Source organism: Thunnus thynnus, chromosome 24, assembly GCF_963924715.1.
Source record: "Thunnus thynnus chromosome 24, fThuThy2.1, whole genome shotgun sequence".
Taxonomy (NCBI): Eukaryota; Metazoa; Chordata; class Actinopteri; order Scombriformes; family Scombridae; genus Thunnus; species Thunnus thynnus.
In genome coordinates this window covers 13,798,368-13,810,290 of record NC_089540.1, presented here as the reverse complement: position 1 = coordinate 13,810,290, position 11,923 = coordinate 13,798,368, and the positions used below count along the sequence as shown (strand labels likewise).

Below are 11,923 nucleotides of genomic sequence, written 5' to 3'. Positions count from 1 at the left end.
CATTTTCTGAGCTGTTATCGTTACAAGAGCGGCTTGTTTGCTATAAACTGCAGTAATCAGTGTCTTCTTGCAGAAGGAAACAACTCTGAGGTAACTGGAAGTGTACAATCTGGATTTAAAAGAGCTTAAACTGATCTGCTATATCTTCTGTATGAGCATTATATGACTGCCATAAATACATGAATATACGGCTTAAATCTATGCTGTCAAATTTAAATCTTTCTGCATGTCTTTTGACACAATAAGAACGATAAGAATTCCCCCACCGCAACATCTATCTGATGTAATTTTGCAAGCTCACCAGCACTATTAGACGCAGATTTACCAATTGATTTCAGTGGAGCCAGTTCTTACCGACAACATGAGCCCAAAGCTGGTCTCTTTGGCAGGTAAATCAAAGGCTGAGGCTTGTTATCGGGTTTCATATGCAGCTTGAGGATCGGGGGTATGTAATGTAATAAAACAGGTGCTCAGTGGGAGAGCTCTGATGGTATTTCTTCTGGTGCGCTGGGTCAGGCATAAGCCTCACGGGCTCAGACGCATAACTTACTCGCATGTATGCATGTAATAATATAGACTCTGACACACAGGCGCAAACATAAATATACCCATGCTGTGTATAAATGCTAGTATACCACATACACATGTCATAGCTATGAGTGGAAAATTGACATGTTTTAGATGTTCTTGAAATAAAGAATTAATTCATGAAGATTTACAAAACTCTGGAATCAATCACTGCAACTCTTATCACGCCATCTTGCTGAAGTATTGCTCAATTCCCGCTCCCCTTGCTTGACACGACAAATCCCCCCGGCCGGAAATCCAATCCCGCCTCTGTGTGACCGGGGAGGAACCGTGACGGATAGCTTGTAAGCATCCCACCATGTTTCATCAAGCCTTCTTCTCTCTTTGTCAGGGCCGGAGACTGAAGACTTCCATGCAGCGCCTCACCTTAGGGACGCCGCTGTGTTCAATAATTCAGTGGCTGTTGCTCCAGTCCTGCGGAGAGCGCTCATCAGTGACCGATGAGCATCCCTAGTGGGCTCAGCTCCATCCCGGAAAGGATTTTTCTCCCCCTTCAGTAGTCCGAAATGGATAGTAAGTTCAACTAATTACTGTATCGGCCCGAATTTAAGAGAATATATGTGTTTTATGAAGATTTATGTCTTCAGCTGGGATGAATGGGCTTGGACCTAAGAGCCACACAGAGGGTAAAGAAGTCATAAAGTTTTGAGAGAGCGATTTGTTGAAGATAACATTAAAACTTGTATTTAAATGTGGTTGAAGCCTTAATGTGGCTAGGCTAGCTAGAGTCTGCAAGTCTTTGTCAGGCCAAAAATTTGTCATGTATACATGCAAATACAAGATAATGAGACTGTAACACCTGCTTTTGAGTAAAGACTCCTTTAAAGATACTCTTTGAATAAAATAAACCACATCCTTTCAACTTATGGTCATATTTAAATAAAATTACAGTTAATCACTACAAAAAAAACACTCACACAAAGATCATAGTTTTGAATTAAGTAAGTTACTATTAGATGAAGAGCATCAGCCTTTCATAAGCCTTTTTTCACAGCAGACATTTTGACTTATCATAGTAGCAAAGGTGCAGGTGTCACTAATATCATTAACGATGGCTGCTTTCTTCTCAAGTGCCCCAGTAAACCATGACAGTGTGACAGTGAGCCAGCCTGCACAATGCCAGGACCCTGAAACAGAGGCAGCTGCATGGAATCCAGCCAGCAGTAATTGTATTAGTTACACTGTACTTTTCCTCCAGTGACATGTGGAAATGTCTTCCAAGAAAATGGCATATTATTCATGCACAGAGAGAGAGATCGGTGGCCTCGTGTAGTTCCTCTACACAACTTGAGTCTAATCAGACAAACTGAGAAGACCTGTGTAGGTATGCAGAGCCTTTCAACTTAACCGTTTATTGACTACACAGGATATCAGTTCTGTTACAGAAAGTAACAGACCCAGAAAGTGTCTAGTAAGTCCAATTAAGCTGGTCCATGTTACATGTTTTGCTGCCAACCTTATTATAAGAAGAACCTGCCTTTGTATCACCTGTTTTGGGATAAAGACTCTTTTGAAACAAGACACATTTAGCATCTTTTAAATGTATAATCATAGATGTCAGGGCATTTTTAAACCTATAGTTCATTTCCTCTGGTCTGAGATGTTAACTTGGTGTGTTTTCCCTTTCACACAGAGAAACATCCAAGTGAACCAAAATGCATCACTACAAGCCACATGAGAACGTTCACTCTGCTCATTGGTCAGATGTATCTGGGGCAAGAACGTGAACCCAGGAAGAAGGTCCTGTCTGCCAGTACCAAAGATGTAGTCCAGGTCGGACCTCGATTCATTCTCCAGGTATCTGCTTGAAGCTGCTGATTTCGCTTATTTGCATCGCAGTATGCAGAACGCATCTGGCCACGAGCACCATTTAGCTCAACCTTACAGAATATGTCTTCTAGTTGAGTCGGATTGAGGTTGGCGCCCCCGAGTATGATTCCTGTGTTTAGATCAGCTCCAGAGTCTGATTCAACCAGACTGAACAGCGCAGGTCTGAAAACACCCTTAATCACACTTATAATCTGGATTAATGACAAACTATAGGGTACCGTTCATTCTAATTCTGCTTTGCCATCTCGAAGAGAATCAATAACATTCAAGCAGTGGATTCAATTTGAATTATGACTCTAGTAGCAGTTCCTTCTTCGTTCTGTTTCTCAGTCATGTCACACTCTCCTGCAAAGCTCTTGGAAGAATAGAGAAAGATTTGTGATTGCATTTTTTTTAGACCACATCATTATTTAACATGATTTAACGTGACTTTCATGACAGATGACTGCCTGGAAAAATATTTTTTAAATAGTCCAAAAACTGGTGTTGTAAAAGTAGAAGTGTATAATTATGGTCGTCTTATATTTGGGGGACTAAATGAGTAACACAGAAAATTGTTTGAAAATTTGCAGTGTTGATCTGACAGTAAAGATGCTGTAATGTCCTTCATCCAGTGATTGCTGATCAGTAGGCCAGTTCTTTGAGATTTTATGTGTCAGGCTTGCCAGGCCCAGCAGTAAGCCAAAGTTCATCCCCCAGCTCTTCTACTCTGTGAACCCCCGGCGCCTGATTCTCAAGCTGCAGGATTTGGTTTTTGTGGGAAAAAACACTGGAGAAAGGAAGGCATCAAAGCTGACAGACGTACAAGATGTAGGGAGACAAATAGAGAAAAGAAGGTCCGGGCAGACTGGCAGACGGAGACGGAGACAGGACAGCACAGAGGCTGACCAATTAATCGTCACCGGTGAGGTTTGAGTCCTCTGGGATTTAGGAGTATTTCAAAGAGAGTTGGAGGTTAACATGCATCTGCGGAGAACACAACAGATAAAACCTCCACTGGGTACATCCTAAAAAAAATCAATGCTCTGCTCGGCTCACCTCGGTTTTCAATACTGTTTGAAAGCAAAAAATTTTTAGCAGTATTGCCAGAAAAGTTTGCAATACATTGTATGTTATTCCTACAGTTGCCATATTCAACTTGCATTACATTTGGGATGGGAATTGCTGGCCGCTTTGAGACATATATATATTTTATAAGTGTATCGGGCTGCATTTCATTCCCCAAGTCTTCAAAATGGCCACAGTGGGAATAAGGTTAATTCTTAATGATCATGTCTTTTTATTCCTCTCTGCACATACAGAGATTTTGTAGTCTTAGCAATAAGGATTCCTTTCCAGTATCCCACTGTCCTGTAGGGAATTCAGCCATAACATCTACCTCTGCCACATTTATGTGCCGTCCCTTTAACAAGGCCAGTGGCCGGGGAAACAGCCAGCGAGGGAACCTGGCAGGAGTCCTGGGTGATATGTCGGCTGGTTCTGCTTCAGGCATTGTTAGGCGAATCCAGGTGGAAGAGGAAAGAAAAGGAGATGGAAAATGAGGGAAGAAGAAGAAGAGCGAGAAGACATAAAGGAGCAGTGGGAGGAGAATGTCTCTGGAATGATCATTATTATGAAGGTAATAACAAAGCAGGGGTCGGGCCAGCAATCATCAGTCTCATTAAAATTATATCATTACTACCTGGATTTAAATCATGAGTTAGTGCATGAAATGACCGGCTTTGTAAGAACAACAAGAAAGAATGAGAATAAGGTACGTCACTGCATTAGAATTAAGAAAAATGCAACTTTATTTATAATACTTGTTCAAAATACCTCTAAAAAAAGATGATTTGCAACAAAAACAACTTGATAAGAAGGAGATTTTTGTAGTATTTTACAGCAATTTCCATTTCCATCACTTAGAGAAATCCTCCCACCTTTTACACTCTTAACTTTTTTGATTCCTTAAGAAAAATCTGAAAAGCTGATGTTTGGAGATACATGGTTTTCGCTGTACAATGACGAGGACCGGAGCCAAAACGACGTGGCTGCTGCGAAGCCCGAGTAGCCCAACCATAGCGTCACACAGGGAACACGAGTGGAAGAGGCTTTGTGTTTCACATTACTGGCCAGAAAAAGAGTTGCGACCCATGTCGAGTGTTCTCTCTGAACAATGCGAGAACAACTGCACATGCATGATAACAGCTTTGTTCTTTCTCAGCTGCCAATCTCTCTCTGTAGATCTATAGGAGACACATAGAGCACATAAAAAAACACACATAAACACACGCGCGGGGGCTCTTTTAGCTCTAGTCCAGCAGTGTTTTCTCAGTAGAGAGTAGAAGAAACAGCATGATCTAAATAGCTCATTAACTTTTGATGACTGGGTCCTTTGGCTGTAGATCTTGAAAGCAAATGGGAGCCAGACTCCTTATGGCTATTGATTCAGCAACACCCCCCCCCCAACCCCCTGCACATCCTGAGGAGGGCTACTAGGGACTCCAAATTATTCATGCCAAGATCCGTGCATTTGTTAATGACTGATTGGGACAGTGTGTCCTGCTCTGTTTTAAAAGCAGAACCAAGGTTGTTTGTTACGACACCTCTAACTGCTGTAACACATTACTAATATCCTGAGGAGAGGCCTACCAGCCAGAACGGCTACAATTATCCTGATAGGAGGATGTTGCGCCTCATGCGTGATACAGAGGCCAGTCCTGCGGCTACAGGTGAGCCAACACAGGCACAAACAGGGCAACACTCACACAGCAGCTGTCACATTTGGAGCAAAAAGCTGACGCAAAGGGTTAACAGCCTCTGTAAATACCTTCAGCATAGTTTTTGATTTCTAGTTCGAGAGACAAACTAGAAATTGATATCATCACCGCAACACCTGGCAGATGAATCACACGTCATCATGCTGTATTGTACTTCACTTATATCCCCCACAGTGATTGTATTTATTTATATGTATTTATTGTTTGTTTACTTAGCCTCCGGATTCACTGGAAGTCGGCATTTTTTAAACTATAAATCATGCAACAATATACCAGTAGAGCCTCAGAATATAAATACAGATCTGGAAATGTGCAGACATCGGAAACTTTTAGGGAGGAAATACGAGCTGACCAAGCTTACAAATCACAGTTCTTGAGTTCTTCATGTGATATCTCTGCAGCTGCTGTAGCCCCAACGTTTAGTTACATATTTTAGGAGGTGCACATCAGCTGTGGTGTAACTCAACACTATCCAGAATGTCACAATAATGATTTTTGTATTTTCTGTACTAATCTTGCTCTCCCTCACATGTATCTTGCTCCCCTTTTGAGGGGTTTTGATCCCAATATTGAGAACCTCTGAACTAGGCTTTAGTCCTTAGTCCAAACCGGTTTGCATGGAAACCCCCCACTAGTATCAGTTTGGACAATAAGCCCAATGTGAAGGTTATTTGCATAGGAGAGAGGGGTTGGTGGGGTGGTGGGGGGCGGACGGTTAATGCTTTTGTTGGAATACCAAACGGAAGTGGTGTATGTAAATTTGGATTAAGCGGATAAGGCCCCCGTCAGCTTCAATAAGTATTGTTGCCTTTGTGTGTGTGTGTGTATGTGTGTATGTTTGTGCGCGAGTGTGTTTGCGTGTGTGTCAGCCAGTGGCTTTAGGCTGAAGAAATGCATATAAATGAGCTCTTTACCTGCAACTACCTCTTCAATTAAAGGCTGCACTTGGGCGAGCTCATAACTGTGTGTGTGTGTGTGTGTGTGTGTGTGTTTTTTTTTCATGAGGGATACTGAAGTGTGTGTTTGTGCATGTGTGTAATCTATGAACATATGTCTGTCTATACACGCCTGAGGGAAAGACCAATCCACACTTTTAAATCACACCTTGAACTGCTTTATGACTGCGGGCCAACAGGCTCCGTGTCCGAAGCTGATAGTGCTGCTCTATGACTCAACCTATATCTGGCGTTACGTTTCCAGCATCACGTTCCGCACGGCACCAGGGGAGAAAGACCGAGGGACCAAGGAAAGCACTGATAAGACGTGGAGCTAGTCGTGTAGAGGGTCAGTGCGGCGGAGAGATAGGGCAGCTACATGGCAAAAGGAAGCCAAGCGTGACCACTTTCTTACTCTTTCACTCATCCGTCTTTCCTTTCCGTCCCTCCTCCCCTCCGGTCATCCTCAATATGGTCTTGTTATCTCACGCAACACTGATGGCTGCTGCGTGTGTCACCACCATGTGTGTGTGTGTGTGTGTGTTTGTGTGTGTGTGTGTGTCTCTCTCTGCTTGAATTTGTGCTCCCATTTGTGTATGAATGCGTGCGCGACGGCCTGCCATTTTGTTGTCACTGTGTTCAATTCTGCTAAACATCATTTCAGCCACTATTGAGGTCTGCAACAACGAGCACAGAGCTGCTTTTCAGCATGAACAAAAAGTAAGGATGAGACGAGGTAAAGCCCCTGCATCGATTTTACACCCACTCCTCGGCTGCAGCTGTCCTTGAATATAAATGACGGTGTTTCAACCCACTCCTCTCTGCAAGGCTCCCAGAATTCTTTATGGCTATCATAGTGAGGATCTCTCTCATTTTCTAAGCTTACCCAAACCTGCTCCTCTCATATCCCCACAGCAACCGGAGGATAGACCTCGACATCTGCCTCAACACTGAAACTCATTTTGACGCCCATGAGGGAGGCAAACTAAGATAGAATTTGATCTTCGCGAGTCTCTGGGAGCGAGTGCTCTAATCTTTCCCCCCGACCAATCCGGTGGGGCAGGGACACTTACTGTACAACTCACTCATCTCCAGTGGCGGCTTTGATTCTCTCGCTCCTCTCTGCTGATTTCGCATAATCACACGGTAATGAGGTTGGCTGCGGTGCGCTGGCGTGGCCCCGGCGCGCAGCTAGCTTGTGCTGGCATGTTAAGAGGCTGCAAGGAGGTTTTTAGTTAAGAGGAGGGGAGGGGGAGGAGTTGGAGAAAAAGGTCTTGAGCCCCCTACTTTGCGAGCACATTTGTTAGAAACACAATTACACAGGCGCACAGAAGCATACCGGGCTCCACAATGATTTCTCCATTCTCCAGCCGGTGGAGCGGCTAATTTCCTTAGCAGCTAAGTACTTATGGATTGCTCTGTAACAGAAGCTTGCGACGATGGAGGCGAAGCCCAACGGATGAGGGCAATGTATCGCATGATTGTTTCTGCCTCATATCTGCCATATAGTGAAGCTTGTTCTTATACAGGGGCCACATAAGCGTGTAACACACTCGGTGGGTAAGCACTTGCTGGGGGTTGGATTTTTCAGAAGAATAGGTGTTTGTGATGTTTCGACTGCTAACTGAGTGGAAACACAGGGAGTGGATGAGATGACAAGAACACCTCTCAGAATAATACACCTACAGGGCTATTGTACCGCAACAACTTTGAGGTACTAGGACTTCAGGATTTCATGCTACTTTATACTTCTACTCAACAGGATAAAAAATCCCATAAAAAAACAATGTGTTATACTTTCTGTCTGTGGCTCTCAACCCCTAGAAAAACAGCCTAAAACAGACTTGTAGTTTTTAGCAAATGTTACTCAAACAGGAGTAAACGTTGCATTTGTTTGGGATTATTTTGAGCTGTGGATTTAGTACATATTTGCTGCTGAGTTTTTAAGGCACTAGGGCTGATGTGTGTGGGATTCATCATAACAGAAGAACACGTCACCCGGCGCCATCAGTGTGGCTCACTGGTGCATTTTTAGTGGTTTTTGGACAACAGCGGAGGTCTGTGCCACAGAGGAATAAGCTAGATCAAGCTTTGACAATCTTGTTAGTTCACTCAGTTCGTTGGTGGTTTTGCTCTTTTCATGGGATTTGTTGAGAGTTTAAAAAAAATGATAGAATTTCACCAACTTTTAGGTAAAATTTTGAATGATAATGAATTTTGAGGGCCTGAAAAAACCTATGTATGCATTTTAGGAGAAATTATTGATCAAAGCACATGTTATTTTATCCCTAACATGTCTTATTGTGTTGTAGTAAGTCTCAAGGTGGCTCATAAATAAGTATTTCTTTCATGCCGACATTTATTTAGTCGGTGTCCTACTTTCCAGATGGTGGATTTCTTACATCATCATCTTTACTTCAGATACACTCAGATCAGTGGGAGCAGCCGTGTATGATGTGCAGCTAGGCTTGAGGTTTTTGTGTGCATATCCCATAACATCACAAGTGCCAGGCGTCACACTGAGAGTGGACATGAGGTGACGGACCGCTGCGAGCTACTGTCAGACTCCGCGGGGGGTGTCGTTTACCCATCATGCAGCGTTGTGGAAAGCGCAGTACCACCAGTTGTGTCATTAACCCTTTACGTGTGGCTGCGTCTCAACAAGGAGACACCGAGCCGCATCTAATTGTAGTTTCGTAGAAGTCGCCACTCTAGCGGTACCAATTTATTGCAATGGTTCAATGCAATTCAGTATCAGAGTTAAAAGCCCCCCTCAACTCAAATATGTGTGTTGCTTATTGTTCACTTGGATGTTTGAGCTTCGCTTCGGCTGTTTTCACATTCATCTGTTGAAAGGGGGAAGTTTCTCTCTGCTCACCTTAAATCTAAGCTGAAGACATGTACGCAACAGCATGATTTTTGTGACCTCACAAGGCAATTTACACAAGTGTGATGTGGAAACTTGAAACCTCCAGTACACACACACACACCAAGAAGACTTTTCAGTGAAAACATCTCAACAATTTAAATGTTCATAGATTTTGGATCTTTTTGTGGAAAAACACGATCACAACAAACACTATTTCACTATCTGTTTATTACAGTTTCTGTTTTATAGGCTGCATTTTTACACACACAACTCTTTAATAACCAAATGTAAGGGATTCTTATCAAAGATATTTGTGTTGTTATGCATTTATGTTAAAAAAAAAATTAATATCTGATGATATATTGTTCATATCTGCCACAAAAATCCAGTATCTGACACAAATGAATCAGAATGGAATAATCAGCACTTAAATTCAAGTTTATTAGCTCAGATTAATTAATTTTGATCATAAATTGTTCATCACTGTCACACTCCACCAAACAGCTCCGAGCATCGCTGCTTTCTTACAAATGTGACAAATGTTTATCTGTCAGTTCAATTCAAAGTGCTAAATATCCATCTGCTTTTGTGTGTCGCGGCTTTTCGGTCGTTTTGTGACGCATATTGTGACGATTTCTGAATGAAATATGCTATTTGCGATTAAAAACTTGACTTAACGTGACGGCACTGAGAGGAGTCAACCAACTACAAACACACACACAAACACACATACAGTCCAACCTACCCCACTGACCTGCTTTCTCAACACAGCAGATGCACATGATGTTCCCTCTTTCTTTCTCTTTCCCTTCTTCACTTCACTTCACTTCACTTCACACACACACACACACACACACACACACACACAGATGAGGAGGTGAAGAGCGGAGAGGTCTTGTGGGTGCTCATCACACACACTTGACAGAAGCAGTGCTCTTGGCAAGGAGGAGCTACATGATATATGAAGATGGCCACTTTGAGCCCACCATCACACACACACACACACACACACACATATACACACACAGCTCATCAGCCCCCTGCCCTCCAACCAGCTCTTGAGACGCTGATGGTGACATATATGGAACACATGCAGACTGAAACCTCTTAAATATTCATGTCTTGTCTGTGTGCCTGTACGTCACTGTGTGCATCACAGACGGCGTGTGCATGTTTATGTGTGTGTGTGTGTGTGTCTATACAATTGCAGACAGATGTCAGTCTGGGCTTGTGAGTGTGTGTGCTGCATATTGGCACATGATTGTATACTTACTGTGCATCTAGCGTCCTATATTTCAACTGTCAGCTGTAAATATGTGCAGACTATTCTTAATACCATCTCAACAGGGGTATAATGAAACCTGATTTTGCTAAATATATCTTTGATTCCCACTGCAGCTATTGTAACACATATCACATATAAAGTCATGAACGATGAACTAACCGCACCTATGCAGACACCCAGTATAGCATAAACAAAGCAGTGTGTATACGTTTTGAAGTATAATGTTTAAAGTTGTTATTGGTACGATTTCAGTTCATTTGTTGATTTGGCGACACCCTGTGGTTAATGGTGGTAACAGCAAGTGTGTATTAGTAATCGCTGAGCAGCTACTTTCTCAGAAATATGGACAAGCAGCTGGTGTATTTGTTTGCAGTGCAGCCAAAACGAATTCATGTTTATTAAATAAAGATGTCGGTCAATAATTTGACTTTTTCCATCATGCCATGAGCAAACGTGATGTGATTTGAGGAGCCTGCTACTCCCTGCATAATTTTCAGTTTGCATTAGCAGTAACTTAATACAGCTGTGTTATGGTGTTAGGAAAGTGACCAGTAAATATGACATTGAGATATCAATGAGATAAAATTACAGTCACCCTGGATTACATGAAGGCAATTTCAATCCCCCGCAAGGATGGAGGACTTCTATTAGAGAGGCTATTATAGAATGTAAATGCATTGATTGGCTGTAAATAGTATCAAAATCTTTCACTTTTTTTTTACTTCTTTAGAGACAATTTGAGGTTGTTTTTTTTTAACTCAGTATAAAAATTATTTGAATAGATGGGGAGTAGAACAATTATGCTACACAGACCAGCAGAGGACCAACAATTCACAGAAAGAAGAAGGGTAATAAACGGCATAAAAACACTTCAAAATTAAACTATTTCTCACCAAAGAACAAAAGTTATGCAAGTATAAGTCCTTTGAATGCCCCTGACTGCTCACTTAAGTGTAAGTGTATGATTTTGTCCTTAAGTGTTTATGGTCCTACATAGATTCACTCAATTTTCAGCGCTCTTGAGGAAAAAACAGAGTGTTGTTGTGGCCCACACCTCTATCACATTGATCCATCTCTGTTCTGAGAGTATCCTACAGGGCTGCAGTAATTTAACACAGTGTTGTGGCTCCAAGCGTCTACGGCAAAACAACCAGTAGCTTTGGATACAAATGCCTCCATGATAACTTCTCAAAACGATCTTTGGATCCAACCAGGTCTTTCTGACACACTGTTTTAATGAAAGCCCTCGCCTCAAGGTCTATCTCAATGCTGTAATGTATGGTCGAGTGTCTGGGCCTATTTGCCGTTATAACACTTGAATCTAATCAGAGGATAGGCCACTTTTAGAGTGTTTGGAGAAACCACTTGTGCCCACAGGCAATCAACACCTCATCAGAGGTCCCCCTCTTATGTGGAGAGAAGGGGGCACCAGGCCCAGCTGTGAAGAGCACAATTTTACCTCCTTGTCTTTCTTCCCCTTTCTTCTATTCCTGTACCCTTTGTCATGTCACTCTTCACTGTAAAGTGTGCTTCTCTGCGAGATACAACCATGAAATATTTGTTTTTGCTGCTTTAACCACAATCATTTCCTAATTTCATCTATCATGACGCCAAGATGAGTCGTCTGCCAGCAGTGCTCATCAGGAGCCAATGTAAT

General features: G+C 42.4%; 1 long non-coding RNA gene across 1 annotated transcript; it reads left to right on the top strand.

Moving 5' to 3' along the window:
• The first annotated feature begins 746 nt into the window (after positions 1 to 746).
• Positions 747 to 2,109, top strand: LOC137177329 (uncharacterized). The gene is made up of 2 exons (XR_010926073.1): positions 747 to 1,101; positions 1,660 to 2,109. It is a non-coding gene; the product is annotated as an uncharacterized lncRNA (long non-coding RNA).
• The last annotated feature ends 9,814 nt before the right edge of the window (positions 2,110 to 11,923 follow it).